Below are 16018 nucleotides of genomic sequence, written 5' to 3'. Positions count from 1 at the left end.
GCTGTTGGTAGCCGGTGCTCAGCCACTTCTTCTGTGCCGCCTCTGGGAAAACCCATCTCACCGTCGCGCACTGCAATGGGCATCCCAGATGTCACACGGTGCTGCCTCTCCAACACAGCAGCCTCCTGAAGTCCAGAAGGACGGATGTGGCCTGGGCGCTCGAGTAGCGAGGTGGCACAGCAAGCCCTGCTGCAGTTGATCAGCACGTGGGGTCAAGGCTTCACACATGGCATCTTCCAGCAGCGCGGTGGAGTGCGAGTATACAGTGCTCTCACTCCGGCCAGCACAACAGAGCCAGCGGATCTCTTAAGATGGCTGGGAGGACTAGCGAGTCCACTTCCCTGCACCTCCCAGCTCACCTCCACAGACTAGGGTACCGCTCCCTGTGGCATCAGGACACAGTGATAAAACTATAACAGTGCGCTGCACCAAACTGTGTACAGCACAGACTAGAGGTGGGCACTCTCGCACGCAAAGGGAACTCCAGCCTCCTCGCCTGTTTGAAGGGCCGTGCGTGACCCTCTATAGGCCCGAGTAGGCCTCACTCAGCACACTCACTGACAAGACATACGGACACTTGGCTCTCTGTGTCGCCGAAGAACCACAAACGATTTTCGTCCTTTTATTTATACGAGGGGGACGATCCCAGCCCTATGGGTGAGTGGGGGATACAATGTATAGTAGACGTAGGATGGTACTCTACACCCTGTGTGCGGCTCCAAGAGTGGAAGCGAGAGCAAAAGAAGAAACAAGCATATTCAATGGGATGCCTCCTATCTGAAAGAAACGTAAATGTGTGCAACTGGTTAATCAGCAAATGTAAACGCTGCTTAGGAGCTTGTATAGTCTTTAAATTGAAGGGGGTCACTTGAAGCTTAGTGATGACAAAGAGTTATTCTTTTTGAGAGGTGTTACAAGCATTTGCATCTTAAACTAAAACACATTTGCACCTTTAGCCACAGCCTATGTTATACTGGGTGTAATGTAATTTTAAAATAATAGCTTACATATTCACTTTGCTTTCAGGCACAGGCTGGGACCTCGTAGGTTTAAAAAATGCACAAGTCACTATTATTTACTGCATCCACCAGGATTCAATTGTGTGGATCTCTGGTTACCCCTCAGACATCTGAACCATTCACATTTACCAAACGAGGTTTCATAACGTAAAATATTTAATTTCCCACTGATTAGTTGAGCTTGTATTTATTTTTCATCTTAGATGCCCTTTACTATATATGCAGTTAACTGAAAGTGAAAAACCAACTAACGACATAAATGTGTTCTTTTTAACCACGTCTTCGTCCTCGCTCCCAATGACCCTGTCTCGCTTAACTGCGGATCACAGTTCTCATACTTTTTGTATGTACTTAGACAGATGATCACAGTATACGTGCCGTGCACATGTATATTATATGCAATGCAATTGCATTGTCTTTCTGTATATATCCCTTTTCCCTTTTCATTGTGCTTCCAGTACTCTGAAGCAATTTGCACAAGTGTTCAAAAAAGTGTTTACGTGTGCCGTAAAGGATTTGGTAAATTGTAAAGTTGTGTTTTGATACTCCACACAGAATATACGCTGTCTCACGCAGAGCAGTGCTTAGGAGCCCCTCGTGCCCATGCTGTCAACAGCATATTCGCCACCTCCTAAAACTCTGCATTGTACACGTGTAGCGTGAGCGTCCATTTGAGCTCTCGCTGCAGATGCTGAGCACGTGCTCCGCATTGCTGTGCCTAACGAACGCGTACACACGCTCCGTACGCGCCCCATGCCGCTTCTGCCTCCAGTGTTTTGCGAGAGCAGTGTAGTGAGTGCGCAACACGCTTACGAGGTACTTGTCTCCGAGGCCGCACGCCGCCGCTTGCTCCTGTGGGCTCCGCTCCTGACTGAGCAGGATCCGCTCCGGGCTCTGGCTCCGCCCGGCGAAGGCTGAGCGTCTCCGGGAGCGGGAGAGCCAGAGCGTGTCAGCAGCAGCAACGGGGCTGGCCGAGCCGGGCGCAGAGCTTGTTTACAGACACGCTGCTTCCGAGCGGGACTCAGGCGACCACCGCAGCACCCGCGGCCTGTGCCTGGCAGCCCGAAGTAAGAAAGACGCCACCACCGAGAGAGCCAGTCGGGGAGGAGCAGTGACCTTCAGAGGCAGGTCTGCCTTTAAGAGGCGATGGGAACGAGAGGCAGGACGGGAGGGGGACCGGAGAGCAGAGACAAGGAAGGAAGAAACGGAGACAGCCTGAGGCAGCGGAGGGAGTAGGAGGAGACAGCCTGAGACAGAGGGGTGGTGGGCAGGGAAACACAGCAGGAAGAGGGATCTGTCAGCAGAGAAAGGCGGTAGTTAGAGGGGGTTTGTCAGTGGCAGTTGAAGCTGGGTCGACAGAATAGAGGTCCTGGGCTCTTAGCGGGGACAGCAAGAGTAGATCGAGACAGCAGTGGGCGGGCCACAGCCAGGGGAAGCAGGTAGATTGGTCAGTCTGAGAAAAGAGGGAGGAGGCAGGCAGGGACAGCTGGGAGGTGGGGCAGTCAAAGAGGGGACAGCAAGGGGCAGACAGTGAGAAAGACAACCAGAATCAAAAAGAGGTATTGGCCAGTTAGAGCCTGGAAGTAAAAGGCAATACAGAACTTTTAATAATTGGAGGGTTGGTCAGAGACAACAAGGGCATAGACGAGATGAGATAAGAGCTATAACTCCAGAGGCAGCTGGATAGAGAGAGAAGATGGGCAGGAGAGGTCAGAGATGCTTCAAGATAGGAATGCTTCAACCAGAGTAGTGGATTGGAGGGAAACTAAAGAGTATGGTGAGGGAAATGTCTCCCTTTGCTGGAAGGGGTTTCCAGAAGAGATATCCGGAGACCGCCAGGTGGAAAAAGGGATGCCAGAAAGCCAGGTATTGTGTTGACGGCAGCCAACTAGAGAGAGAGGGGCAGAGGAGGAGTTCTGCATGTTGATCGCGAGTGGGGAAAACTCAGTCTTAGTTATTACAGACACCGTCTCCATTCCTGAACTTTTTACCTACAAATCATTGATGTCAGTTGTGTTAGTCTAATTGGGTCAATGATGGAAAAACAAGACTACAACAACCATAATATGCATTACACTATCACACAAAAATCCATGACTGGAAATTGTCCTTGATGGCTTCGAGGGTGTTGGTTGTAGTAGGGAAAGCAGATGCAATCTACGAGCAATAACAGAGGTCCAGGGTGAAGTGAGATTTTCCTAGTCTTGGTGTCTGAAAGACTAGATTTTATTAAAGACACGTAGGTGAGTATTATGCTTAATACAGCAGCCAAATTAAAAATTTCATAACCCAGAAACCCTTGGAAAGAACAACTGCATTACATCACAATAGAGTCGCCAATTGGACGTCCAGTACAACAATAACTATCTTGACAGAGAGCAACAAGCCCTCTTTTCTTGCAAGAGACAATCAAGGTGAGATTCAGAAAACATATCCGTGAACATAAAGTTAAAGTCACAGTCATTAAATCCTTAAGGATGTCCATGAGATAAAGACCAGCCACGTCTGAAAATTCAGCAGTAGACAGGGAAATCCACCAGGAGGAGTCCAGAAGATACTTTAGTCTCATTAATTGGAATTATCCAAACCGCTTGAAAGCACTGGAAATGCAGACAAAAGAGACCAGGGAGGGTTAATCAAACTGTGGTGAGATAATTCTTGCCTCTGTGTTTTTAATAAATTCTAGCCTTTCATACATGAAGGCTAGGAAAATCTTTTTTATTACAAGACCGGTGGCTCATATTATGCTTGTTGAAAGAAGTGATATAATAGAGTCAGACGGATAAACAATTGGTTTAGAGTAAAAAATTCTAAACATATTAATGTTCGACCAATCTGCAGATCTGAGAATATCATGTGAATTTGCCCCTGCCCAGAAATCTCTAGAGGCCATAGCCCCTATGGCGAAATGGGTGCCAAAGGAAACAGTAGAAATGCCAGCCAAGGGCATGACCCATCCAACCCAACGGTACAAAGTTGAGGCAGATACTGTTTTATGGGGTTTTTGAAAGGATATTGAGTTGAGAAGAGGACCTTCTGAGATCTGTAGTTCGTGAAACGTATGTTTTTAAACAATCTCTAACACATAATTTCGGTTGAGAGTGGAAAAAAGGATAAGGAACTGACGATAAATTAGTTTTGGTACATCTTTTAATTTATAAATAAACTCCTAAGGAAGGATAATGGAAAGAGGATACATCCAGAGCTCTAACATATGCGACATGTTTGATAGACACCAAACACAGAAGCATAGTCACCTTTGCAGATAGATGTTTGAGAGATAAATCAGCATTGTCTGGCCATGAAATAAACTAATAAAATACCTAATTAACATCCCACATGAAGTTATATTTGGGCACAGGTGGTTTAGCAAAACGTACTCCCTTTAACAGGTGACAAACAAGCATAGCTCTTCCATCCACTCTGACATGCTCTGCAGAGATTGCCGATCTGCAAGTGCTAATGGTGCAATAGGCTTTCGCTTGGGAGGCCAAAGAGGCTAAGAAATTAATCACTAAGGTCCCATTTGCTGAAAGGGGATTGGCATCTCTGTCCATTCACCAGCAACACTAGACCAACTAAGCTGATTTGTATACTTTAGCTGTGCCTGGAGCCCAGGATTGTTTAATGAACTGGACAGCTTCCTCCAAAATTCCAGGGGTTCTCCGGGAAGACCCGAAATCTTCCACGGTAAGAGGTAAAGGAAGCCCTTTAGAATGAGATTGTGCCGAAGACCCTAATGGTTGAGAAGTAAATCAGAAAAAGGGGATCCACACAGGCAGGTTCAACAATAGTTCTAGCAGCATTGGATACCAAGCTCGAGACTGCCAATCAGGGGTGATCAGAACCGGGGACTACTGCTGTCTGCGTGCTCGAGGAAGGACTTGGGCAATGAAAAAGAATAGAGGGAAGGCATAAAGGAGGAACTGGGGACATGACTGCAGAAACACGTTCCTAGCCAGAGCTAGTGGATCTGGTCTCCAACTGAAAAAGGAAGGCAGATGAGAATTGAGACTGAAAGCAAAGAGGTCTACGAACATGTTGCCGAGGATCAAAGAAAAGATGATTGAACACTGAAGTATGAAGTCTCCAATCGCTCGATGTCTGGAAAACCAATCTGTTACCATGTTCAATTTTCCTGGAAGATACTCTGCTTTGAAACAAAATGTTCCTTTGAAGGCAAAATTCCGAAAGACTCTTGGCCAGAGCTGCCTGAGGTTTGGACCTTGTACCTCCAAGACGATTTATGTACCTGACCGCAGACAGGTTGTCCTTTTGCAGAAGAACTGTTCATTTTGCTATGTCTTTTATAAAGGACTGGATGGCAAAGGAACCTGCAAGCATCTCTAAACAATTGATGTGCTACATTAAACTTTATCAATACATAGATAAAATGTGCAGTGGTTACTCTTGAAGAGACCATGAAGCTCCAGTCGAGAGTTGACTACGTCTTGCTTCCCATCCTGTCTGACTTGCATCTGACTCTAAAACAAGATCTGGGGTTCTCACATTCTAGACGTCTAACTGCCCCAGCCAATAGAGTTTTTCCCTAGACTCTGAATCTAGAGTAATCGGATTTGAGTTAGCTAACCGTTTGCGTAGATTATTCTTTAGTCTTTAAAGAGCCCTGTAATGCAGCGGGTCTGGAAAAATGGCTTGAATGGAAGAAGCCAGAAGACCTACCAGATGAGCTAGCGATGTGAGAGAACAAAGAGAAAAAGACAAAGCATGGTGTAACCCCCTTCTTTAATAAATCTACTTTCTGTTGAGGGAGTTGAAGCATTGACTGGGCAGTGTCTATGACAAAACCCAGAAATTCCAGACGTTGTGACAGAACCAGAGAGGACTTCTGAATATTTATTAGGAACCATAGCCTTGATAAATATCTTGACAGAGCAGCAGTGGAGCAAGAAAACAAAACTTGGCTTGAGCCATGATTAAGAAATTGTCTAGATAGAGGATGAGCCTCACACCTTGACCCCTGAGGAAGGCTATTACTCTTCGTCAAACACGTAGGGGCTGAAGAGAGACTGAAACGTAGAGTCTTGAAGCAGAAAAATAATTGTCCCCATTGAAACTGAAGGAACTTCCTGTAGGATGGATCAACCAGAACCATCAAATAAGCATCTTGGCGATCTAGACGCATCAACCAATCGTCTTGAAGAAGTAGATCTCTGAGATGAAGGATGATCTCCCTCTTGAAGCGATGGCATACTACGAAATTGTTGAGTAGGACCAGAAAAATGGTTGTGAGGAAATATGATGAAAGCAGTCTCTTCTGTCGCCTGTTTTGAGAGAAGGGATTGCACCTCCTCCTGAATAAGGAGAAATTGATCCTGTGAAAAGCGAAGGGGCTGGGGTAGACAACACTGCTTTAGAACTTGATAAAGATCTATGCAATAACCCTGTACGGTCTGAATGATCCAAGGATCTGAAGTTAGAGACAACCAAGTATCTAGACAAAACACCAATCTGCCTCCTACGGTAGGAAGGCTAAAATTGAAGGTTCTTACCTGAGAATTGTTCTCCTTTGGTTCTGTATCCCCTGTTCTGGTATCCACTGGAATGGCGGGGTAAAGGAGCCTCTGTGGGGGGATTGACGCCTGGTGGAATAACGGCTAGCAAAGCGACTCCTACCTTTGTCAGCCCTGCCAAAAACCTGAGACGAAAAGATCATCTCCATAGAAAACTGGGCCTTGTCTATGATAGTAAAAGCAGACCAGTATTTTCCCATTTTCTTTGAGGTAATCCCCAAACAAAAGGCTATTGGCCTGAGGCCCTTCCTCTTTGGTTGCCAGGCTACTCAGCTTTGGGTCTATCTTCAGTAAAAAGGCTCTTACTTCTCTGTAAGCGTTTGTATTGCCCAACATACATATGGCGTGCTGAGCCCAGTTGCAAAGGGTGTCAGGATCTACCTGTTTCTCCTCCATCTTAGTCTCCTCGGCCAAATCCAGAATCCTTGTCAGTGGACCCACCAGGTCCAAAATGTAGTCCTACCAATTAGACCAGGCCCAATTGACCCCTTTCTTAGGATCTTTCCCGAATTTTGTAAAAACATAATATTTTCGGGTCAATGGAAAGGGTATCAGCCACTTTATTGGGAAGGGATGGGAGAGGACATTCAGATTTTAATTTGTTTTTGGAGGACTTGTCCCAGAAGTGCCTTAAATGAAAAGAAACATAATCTGACACTTGGTCAGAAGGAAGCCACTCTTTGGAATTTGGGTGGTGTATCAGGACAGGGTCGAACATAGAGTTTCCTAAATGATCTGTGAGGTTATTGGACAATAGGTGGGATGTGCCCTCAGAAGGAGAAATCTTGCGCCTTTTCTCCGAAGGCCCATTGTCAGAAAAGTCATCAATGACATTAAAACCGGCCCTGTTGTAATCTAAGACGCCATTATAATCTTACCAGGGTCTGTAAGTTAGTAATGTTAAGTAGAGAGGAAGGTAGCCCCGAAAAAGCAACCTCTTGGGTGGGAGGACCAATCTTAATAGAAATGCCTTTTGAAAAAATCCTCTGAGGTGCGACACGTTTCTTTCCTTTTTGAGAAGGAATTTCATTAGAGCCATGCAACATTATAGAAATGGATGCCTCCAAATTTTTTGACACATTTAACATTGAAACAGAGACGGACAGTCACGATAGCTATGGCCAGCATAAACAAAGAAATATAAACTTTTGCAAGCAGAATACTTATCTTGACTGTAAACAGCAAGAAAAGAGGGCTTGTTGCTCTCAGTCAAGATATTGTTGTACCTGACGTCCTATTGGCTACACTATTGTGATATAATGCAGTTGTTCTTTCCCAGGGTTTCTGGGTAGTTACATTTTTCTTTTGGCTGCTGTATTAATTGGAGCAAGAAAAGAAAGCATAATGTGAGCCTCCGGTCTTGTTATAAAATTGGCCATATTAGCACATCATCCCAGTGGGCTGTAGACCATGTGGGGTTGCTTTCAGACAGGATATGCTGCCATACCGCGACCATGAAAGGTGCCATGTTCACATTTTCGTTGTGACTTGGTCTATGGGTCTGGTTTGAACACTTTTGCCAGGGCTGATTTTGGTTTCCAGTCTGCCCCTCGTTGAGCCTCATGAAATAGACTTGAGAGAGGGACAACAGAGGTAGGGGAAGTTATGGACGTTCATGTGGAGAGAATCAGTAGATGGCAACAGATGAAGGATATTCATATAGCAGAATAACCAGACTTCAAATGGAAATACATGAGCAATAGCAGATTCTCAATGTTACAGAGAATATCATGAGACTCTCAGTGGGATAGATGTACAGAGTGACAGCAGAAGAGACAAGTACTGTAGGGGAAGAAATAAAGTGGCACACTGAGGGCCAGTGGCCTGAAGATAATGAGAGCAGCATGTGGGTCAGTAAGGAGAAGCCATCAGAGTGAGGTAGAACATGGTCAAAGCAACCAACAACAAAGGAGCGGCTGACTCGTAGCAGCTGCAGAGAGGGATACTGAAAGCAATGGGGGGATTCTGAGGTAACAGTGAGTACAGTGGTGAACAAGAAAAGAAGTGATATGAGAGCAGGGAATAGGGCTAGTAGACTAAGGAAATACTGAAAGCAGCAATTGATGGATATATGTTTAACATGTAGGCTACCAGGAATGCAGAAGGTGGAGATAGAGTGGATATATCAAGTGTAGGGTAGTGGATAGAGAAATAGTGAACAGTGTTGAATCTGTCAGTAGAGAGATAGTCTTGTGCAGAGTTGGCTCTAGGAAGTAGAGGAACATAGTACAGAACTACTTCCAGTGGCAGGAAGCGACAAGACTGTAAGAGTGCAGCAATATAGATAATTGCAACTAAAGGAGGAGTACTGATCGCAGAGCTAGAGCCAGTGGCAGACAGGGTATGAGTGCATTGTCTGCCGAGCTCTGGCCTGGCAGCAAGAGAGGGATATAGTGAGTGCAGGTTGGGATTTGTGGCAGGCTGCTGAGGGGTGTACTGAGTGCAGAGTTGGGTCCAATGGTGGATAGTGCAGGGTTATAGTGAATGGAGTTAATACCAGTGGCTGGCATTGGAGAGATGTACTGAATGCATAGTTGGAGACAATGGCAGATAATAGGGATATAGGGAGTCCAGAGTTTGGGCTCTTGGGAGGCAGCTGAAGGACAGTGTGTGTGCAGAGATGGAGCAAGTGCTAATCAAGAGAGCGATGTACAGAGTTTGGGTTACTGAAAGGCCCTAAAGAGGGGTATCCTGAGAGCAGAGATGGCGCCTGAGTCTGGCAGTGGAGTGATTTTCTACTTGTAGAGCTTGTTCCATTGGTATGCCGCAGACAGATATGAGTGTAAAGTTAGGACTAGCAGCAGGCAGCTGTGGGGTATGTGTGGAGAGTCACATTGAATGAACGGCTCCAGCAGAAATATGTGCAATGGTGGAACTTGTGGCAGCCGCTGATGGACATAGTGAGTGCAGAGTTGGAGACAGTGGCTGGTGGTGTAGGGATAAAACGAGTGCACAGCTGACACCAGTGAGACATGGACAGGCAGCAGAGATGTATACTGAATGCAGAGTTGTGACCCGTTACAGGCAGCAGAGATGTATACCGAATGGCGAGTTGTAACCAGTCACAGGGGGCACAACTGTATAACAAATGCATAGTTATCATCAGTCACAGACGGCACAGCTGTATACTGAATGCAGAGTAGTGATCAGTGACAGGCAGCAGAGCTCTATACTGAATGCATAATTGGAGACAGTGACAGGCAGCAGATGTGCATACTGAATGCAGAGCTGGGACCAGTGACAGACAGTAGAGCTGTATATTTAATGCAGAGCAGGGACCAGTGACAGACAGCAGAGCTGTGTACTAAATGCAGAGTTGCAATCTTTGACGGGCAGAAGAGTGGATACTGAATGCAAAATTGGAGCCAGTGACAGCAGAGGTGTATATAGAATGTATAGTTGGGGCCAGTGACAGGCGGCAGGGCTGTATACTGAAGTCAGAGTTTGGGACAGTGACTGCAGCAGAGATATATACTGAATGCCGATATGGAGCCAGTGAAGGGCAGCAGAGCTGTATACTGAATGCAGAGTTGGGAACTGTGACAGGACGCGGAGCTACATGCAGAGTTGTGATCAGTCACAGGCTGCAGAGCTGTATATGGAATGTAGAGTTGGGAACAGTGACAGGCAGCAGAGCTATGTACTAAATGCAGAGTTGGGGCCAGTGACTGGCAGCAGAGATGTATACTGAATTCAGAGTTGGAACCACTGACAGGCAGCAGAGCTGTATACTGAATGCAGAGTTGGGGACAGTAACAGCGGAGGTGTATACAGAGTTGGGGCCAAGGAAAAGTAGCAGAGGTTTCTACTGACTGCAGGGTTGGGTCCAGTTAAAGGCAGCAGAGCTCTATACTGAATGCATAATTGGAGACAGTGACAGGCAGCAGATGTGCATACTGAATGCAGAGCTGGGACCAGTGACAGGCAGTAGAGCTGTATATTTAATGCAGAGCAGGGACCAGTGACAGACAGCAGAGCTGTGTACTAAATGCAGAGTTGCAATCTTTGACGGGCAGAAGAGTGGATACTGAATGCAAAATTGGAGCCAGTGACAGCAGAGGTGTATATAGAATGTTTAGTTGGGGCCAGTGACAGGCGGCAGGGCTGTATACTGAAGTCAGAGTTTGGGACAGTGACTGCAGCAGAGATATATACTGAATGCCGATATGGAGCCAGTGAAGGGCAGCAGAGCTGTATACTGAATGCAGAGTTGGGAACTGTGACAGGACGCGGAGCTACATGCAGAGTTGTGATCAGTCACAGGCTGCAGAGCTGTATATGGAATGTAGAGTTGGGAACAGTGACAGGCAGCAGAGCTATGTACTAAATGCAGAGTTGGGGCCAGTGACTGGCAGCAGAGATGTATACTGAATTCAGAGTTGGAACCACTGACAGGCAGCAGAGCTGTATACTGAATGCAGAGTTGGGGACAGTAACAGCGGAGGTGTATACAGAGTTGGGGCCAAGGAAAAGTAGCAGAGGTTTCTACTGACTGCAGGGTTGGGTCCAGTTAAAGGCAGCAGGCCTATATACTGAAGTTATAATTTGGGACAGTGACAGGTAGCAGTGATGTATACTGAATACAAAGTAGTGACCAGTCATAGGCAGCAGAGATGTATACTTAATGCAGAGTTGGGGGCCAGCGTCAGGCAGCAGAATGAGTTGGGGCCACTAACACACAGCAGAGGTTTATACTGAATATAGAGTTGTGACCAGTGACAGGCAGCAGAGGTGTATACTGAATGCAGAGTTGGGGCCAGTGACAAGTAGCAGCGGTTTGTACTGAGTGCAGAATTGTGGCCAGTTTAAGTCAGCAGGCCTGTATACTGAAGTCATAATTTGGGACAGGGTCAGGCAGCAGAGAGGTGTATACTGAATGCAGAGTTGGAGCCAGTGACAGGCAGCAGAGCTGCTATATACTGAATGCAGGGTTGAGGTCAGTGACAAGTAGCAGAGGGCTGCACTGCATGCAGAGTTGGGGCCAGTGACGGGCAGCAGGGCTGTATAATAAAGTCATACTTTGGGATAGTGACAGGCAGCAGAGATCTATGCTAAATGCAAAGTAGTGACCAGTCATAGACAGCAGAGATGTATACTTAATGCAGAGTTGGGGCCAGTGATAGACAGCAGAGGTGTATAATGCATACAGAGTTGGGGCAAGTGACAGACAGCAGAAGTTTATACTGAATATAGAGTTGTGACCAGTGACAGGCAGCAGAGAGGTGTATACTGAATGCAGAGTTGGAGCCAGTGACAGGCAGCAGAGCTGCTGTATACTGAATGCAGGGTTGAGGTCAGTGACAAGTAGCAGAGGGCTGCACTACATGCAGAGTTGGGGCCAGTGACGGGCAGCAGGGCTGTATAATAAAGTCATACTTTGGGATAGTGACAGGCAGCAGAGATCTATGCTAAATACAAAGTAGTGACCAGTCATAGACAGCAGAGATGTACACTTAATGCAGAGTTGGGGCCAGTGATAGACAGCAGAGGTGTATAATGCATACAGAGTTGGGGCAAATGGCAGACAGCAGAGGTTTATACTGAATATAGAGTTGTGACCAGTGACAGGCAGCAGAGAGGTGTATACTGAATGCAGCGTTGGAGCCAGTGACAGGCAGCAGAGCTGCTGTATACTGAATGCAGAGCTGGGACCATTGATAGACAGCAGAGGTTTATACTGAATGCAGAGTTGGAGCCAGTCATGGGGGTACAACTGTATACCGAAAGCTTAGTTGTGACCAGTCACAGATGGCACAGCTGTATACTGAATGCAGATCTGGAGACAGTGATAGGCAGCAGGGCTGTATACTGAAGTAAATGTTTGGGACAGTGACAGGTGGCAGTGCTGTATACTGAATATAGAGTACTGTCCTGTCACAGACAGCGGAGCTGTATACTGAATGCAGAGTTGGGGCAAGTGACAGGCAGCAGAGCTGTATACTGAATGCAGAGTTTGGGCCAGTGACAGGCAGCAGAGGTGTATACTGAATGCAGAGTTGGGGCCAGTGACCGTCAGCAGAGCTGTATACTGAATGCAGAGTTGGGGCCAGTGACAGGTAACAGAGCAATATACTGAATGCAGAGTTGGGGCCAGTGACAAGTAGCATAGGGTTGCACTGAATGCAGAGTTGAGGCCCGGGACAGGCAGCAGGGTTGAATATTGAAGTCATAATTTGGGACAGTGACAGGCAGCAGAGACGTAAACTGAATACAGAATAGTGATCAGTGACAGGCAGCAGAGATGTTTACCGAATGCAGAGCTGGGACCAGCGACAGGCAGCAGAGCTGTATACTGAATGCCGAGTTGTGACCAGTGACAAGCAGCAGAGCTGTATACCGAATGCAGAGTTGTGATCAGTCACAGGGGGCACAGCTGTATAGTGAATGCCTAGTTCTGACCAGTGACAAGCAGCAGAGGTGTATACCGAATGCAGCGCTAGGACCAGTGACAAGCAGCAGAGCTGTATACTGAATGCCGAGTTGTGACTAGTCACAGGGGGCACAGCTGTATAGTGAATGCAGAGTTAGGGGCAGTGACAGGCTGTAGATCTGTACACTGAACGCATAGTTCGGGACCATGACAGGTGGTGGAGCTATAAACTAAATGTGGAGTTCGGGACAGTGACAGGCTGCAGAGCTGTATACTAAATGCAAAGTTGTGAATAGTCACAGCCTGCAGAGGTGTATACTGCATGCAGTGTTGGGGACAGTGGCAGGCTGCAGAACTATGTACTGAATGTACAGTTGGGGTTAGTGACAGGTTGCCGAGCTATGTACTGAATGTACAGTTGGGGACTGTGACAGGCTGCTGAGCTGTATACTGAATGCAGGGTTGAGGTCAGTGACAAGTAGCAGAGGGCTGCACTGCAGGCAGAGTGGTGGCCAGTGACGGGCAGCAGGGCTGTATAATAGACATAATTTGGGACAGTGGCAGGCAGCAGAGATCTTTACTGATTACAAAGTAGTGACCAGTCATAGGCAGCAGAGATGTATACTTAACGCAGAGTTAGGGCCCAGTGGCAGGCAGCAGAGGAGTATACTGAATGCAGAGTTGGGGCCAGTGACAGGCTGCAAAGTTATGTACTGAATGCAGAGTTGGGGCCAGTGACAGACAGCAGAGGTGTATACTGAATGAGGAGTAGGGGCCAGTGACAGTCAGCATAGCTGTATACTGAATGCAGAGTTGGGGCCAGTGACAGGTAACAGAGCAGTATACTGAATGCAGAGTTTGGGCCAGTGAAAAGTAGCATAGGGTTGCACTGAATGCAGAGTTGGGGCCAGTGACAAGCAGCAGAGAGGTGTATACTGAATGCAGAGTTGGAGCCAGTGACCGGCAGCAGAGCTTTATAATAAAGTCATAATTTGGGAGAGTGACTGGCAGCAGAGATGTTTACTAAATACAAAGTAATGACCAGTCATACACAGCAGAGATGTATACTTAATGCAGAGTTGGGGCCAGTGACGGGTAGCAGAGGAGTATACTGAATGCAGAGTTTGGGCAAATAAAGCAAAAACCAAAGGAAATGATGGACGGAGTGTTGAACATTGCAAGCACTCACCCCCAGTCAACTGATCTGGGTTTAATCCATCACCGTTCTTTAGCCCACTCTGCCACCCCAGTTCAGACATGGCCATATGCAAATCAGTCTGACCCTGTGCCTCATGGGAACAGTCCAGCCCGAACTGCCAAGCCATGTCTTCCCTGGACTGGAAACTAGCTTCCTAGGACCGGTTTCTGGCATTTCAGCCGTCTTCAGCCAGGCTTGCTTGAATCCAGTGGCAAAGTGAGCAAGGGACTCGCGTCTGAGCATACCCTGCCAACTTATGGCAAACAAAGCAAAAACCAAAGGAAATGATGGACGGAGTGTTGAACATTGCAAGCACTCACCCCCAGTCAACTGATCTGGGTTTAATCCATCACCGTTCTTTAGCCCACTCTGCCACCCCAGTTCAGACATGGCCATACGCAAATCAGTCTGACCCTGTGCCTCATGGGAACAGTCCAGCCCGAACTGCCAAGCCATGTCTTCCCTGGACCGGAAACAAGCTTCCTAGGACCGGTTACTGGCAAGTGACAGACAGCAGAGGTTTATACTGAATATAGAGTTGTGACCAGTGACAGGCAGCAGGGGTGTATACTGAACACATAGTTGGGGACAGTGAAAAGTAGCAGAAGTTTGTACTGAGTGCAGAGTTGTGGCCAGTTTAAGGCAGAAGGCCTGTATACTGAAGTCATAATTTGGGACAGGGACAGTCAGCAGAGAGGTGTATACTGAGTGCAGAGTTGAAGCCAGTGACAGGCAGCAGAGCTGCTGTGCACAGAATGCAGGGTTGAGGTCCGTGACAAGTAGAATAGAGCTTCACTGCATGCAGAGTTGGGGCCAGTGACAGGCAGCAGTGATGTATAATAAATGCAGAGTTGGGGCCAGTGACAAGTAGCAGAGGCTTGTACTGAGTGCAGAGTTGTGGCCAGTTTAAGGCAGCAGGCCTGTATACTGAAGTCATAATTTGGGACCGGGACAGGCAGCCAAGAGGTGTATACTGAATGCAGAGTTGGAGCCAGTGACAGGTAGCAGAGCTGCTGTATACAGAATGCAGGGTTGAGGTCAGTGACAAGTAGCAGAGGGCTGCACTACATGCAGAGTTGGGGCCAGTGACGGGCAGCAGAGCTGTACAATACAGCCATAATTTGGGACAGTGACAGGCAGCAGAGATCTATGCTAAATGCAAAGTAGTGACCAGTCATAGACAGCAGAGATGTACACTTAATGCAGAGTTGAGGCCAGTGATAGACAGCAGAGGTGTATAATGCATACAGAGTTGGGGCAAATGACAGACAGCAGAGGTTTATACTGAATATAGAGTTGTGACCAGTGACAGGCAGCAGAGAGGTGTATACTGAATGCAGAGTTGGAGCCAGTGACAGGCAGCAGAGCTGCTGTATACTGAATGCAGAGCTGGGACCATTGATAGACAGCAGAGGTTTATACTGAATGCAGAGTTGGAGCCACTGACAGGCAGCAGAAGAGAATACTGAATGCAGAGCTGGGACCAGTGACAGACAACAGAGGTTTATAATGAATATAGAGTTGTGACCAGTGACAGGCAGCAGAGGTATAGACTGAATACAGAGTTGTGACCAATTACGGGTAGCAAAGATGTATATTGAATGCAGAGTTGTGACCAGTCATGGGGGCACAACTGTATACTGTCGGCATATCTGGAGCTAGTGACAGACAGCAGAGCTGCATAGTGAATGGAGAGTACTGTCTAGTCATAGGCAGCAGAGCTGTATACTGAATGCAGAGTTGGGGCCAGTGGCAGGCAGCAGATGAGTGTAATGAATGCAGAGTTGGAGCCAGTGACAGGATACAGAGCGGTATACTGAATGCAGAGTTTGGGCCAGTGACCGGCAGCAGAGATGTATACTGAATGCAGAGTTGGAGCCAGCGACAGGTAACAGAG

At 47.2% G+C, this 16018-nt stretch overlaps 1 protein-coding gene across 3 annotated transcripts in view; it reads left to right on the top strand.

Annotated features, from left to right (window-relative positions):
• Positions 1–1901: 1901 nt before the first annotated feature.
• The window catches only part of IGF1R (insulin like growth factor 1 receptor), a 900683-nt gene continuing 886566 nt past the window's right edge, over positions 1902–16018 (top strand). Inside the window, exon 1 of one of the 3 annotated variants that reach the window (XM_085644514.1) lies at positions 1902–2147. The gene's annotated coding sequence lies outside the window, so the exon portion shown is untranslated. The remainder of the gene's footprint in view (positions 2148–16018) is intronic. The other 2 variants (XM_085644512.1, XM_085644513.1) reach the window with 2 other exon arrangements.

Source organism: Triturus cristatus, chromosome 3_1, assembly GCF_964204655.1.
Source record: "Triturus cristatus chromosome 3_1, aTriCri1.1, whole genome shotgun sequence".
NCBI lineage: Eukaryota > Metazoa > Chordata > Amphibia > Caudata > Salamandridae > Triturus > Triturus cristatus.
Note: the sequence above shows the minus strand (reverse complement) of the source record. Positions and strands in the feature narration are given on the sequence as shown.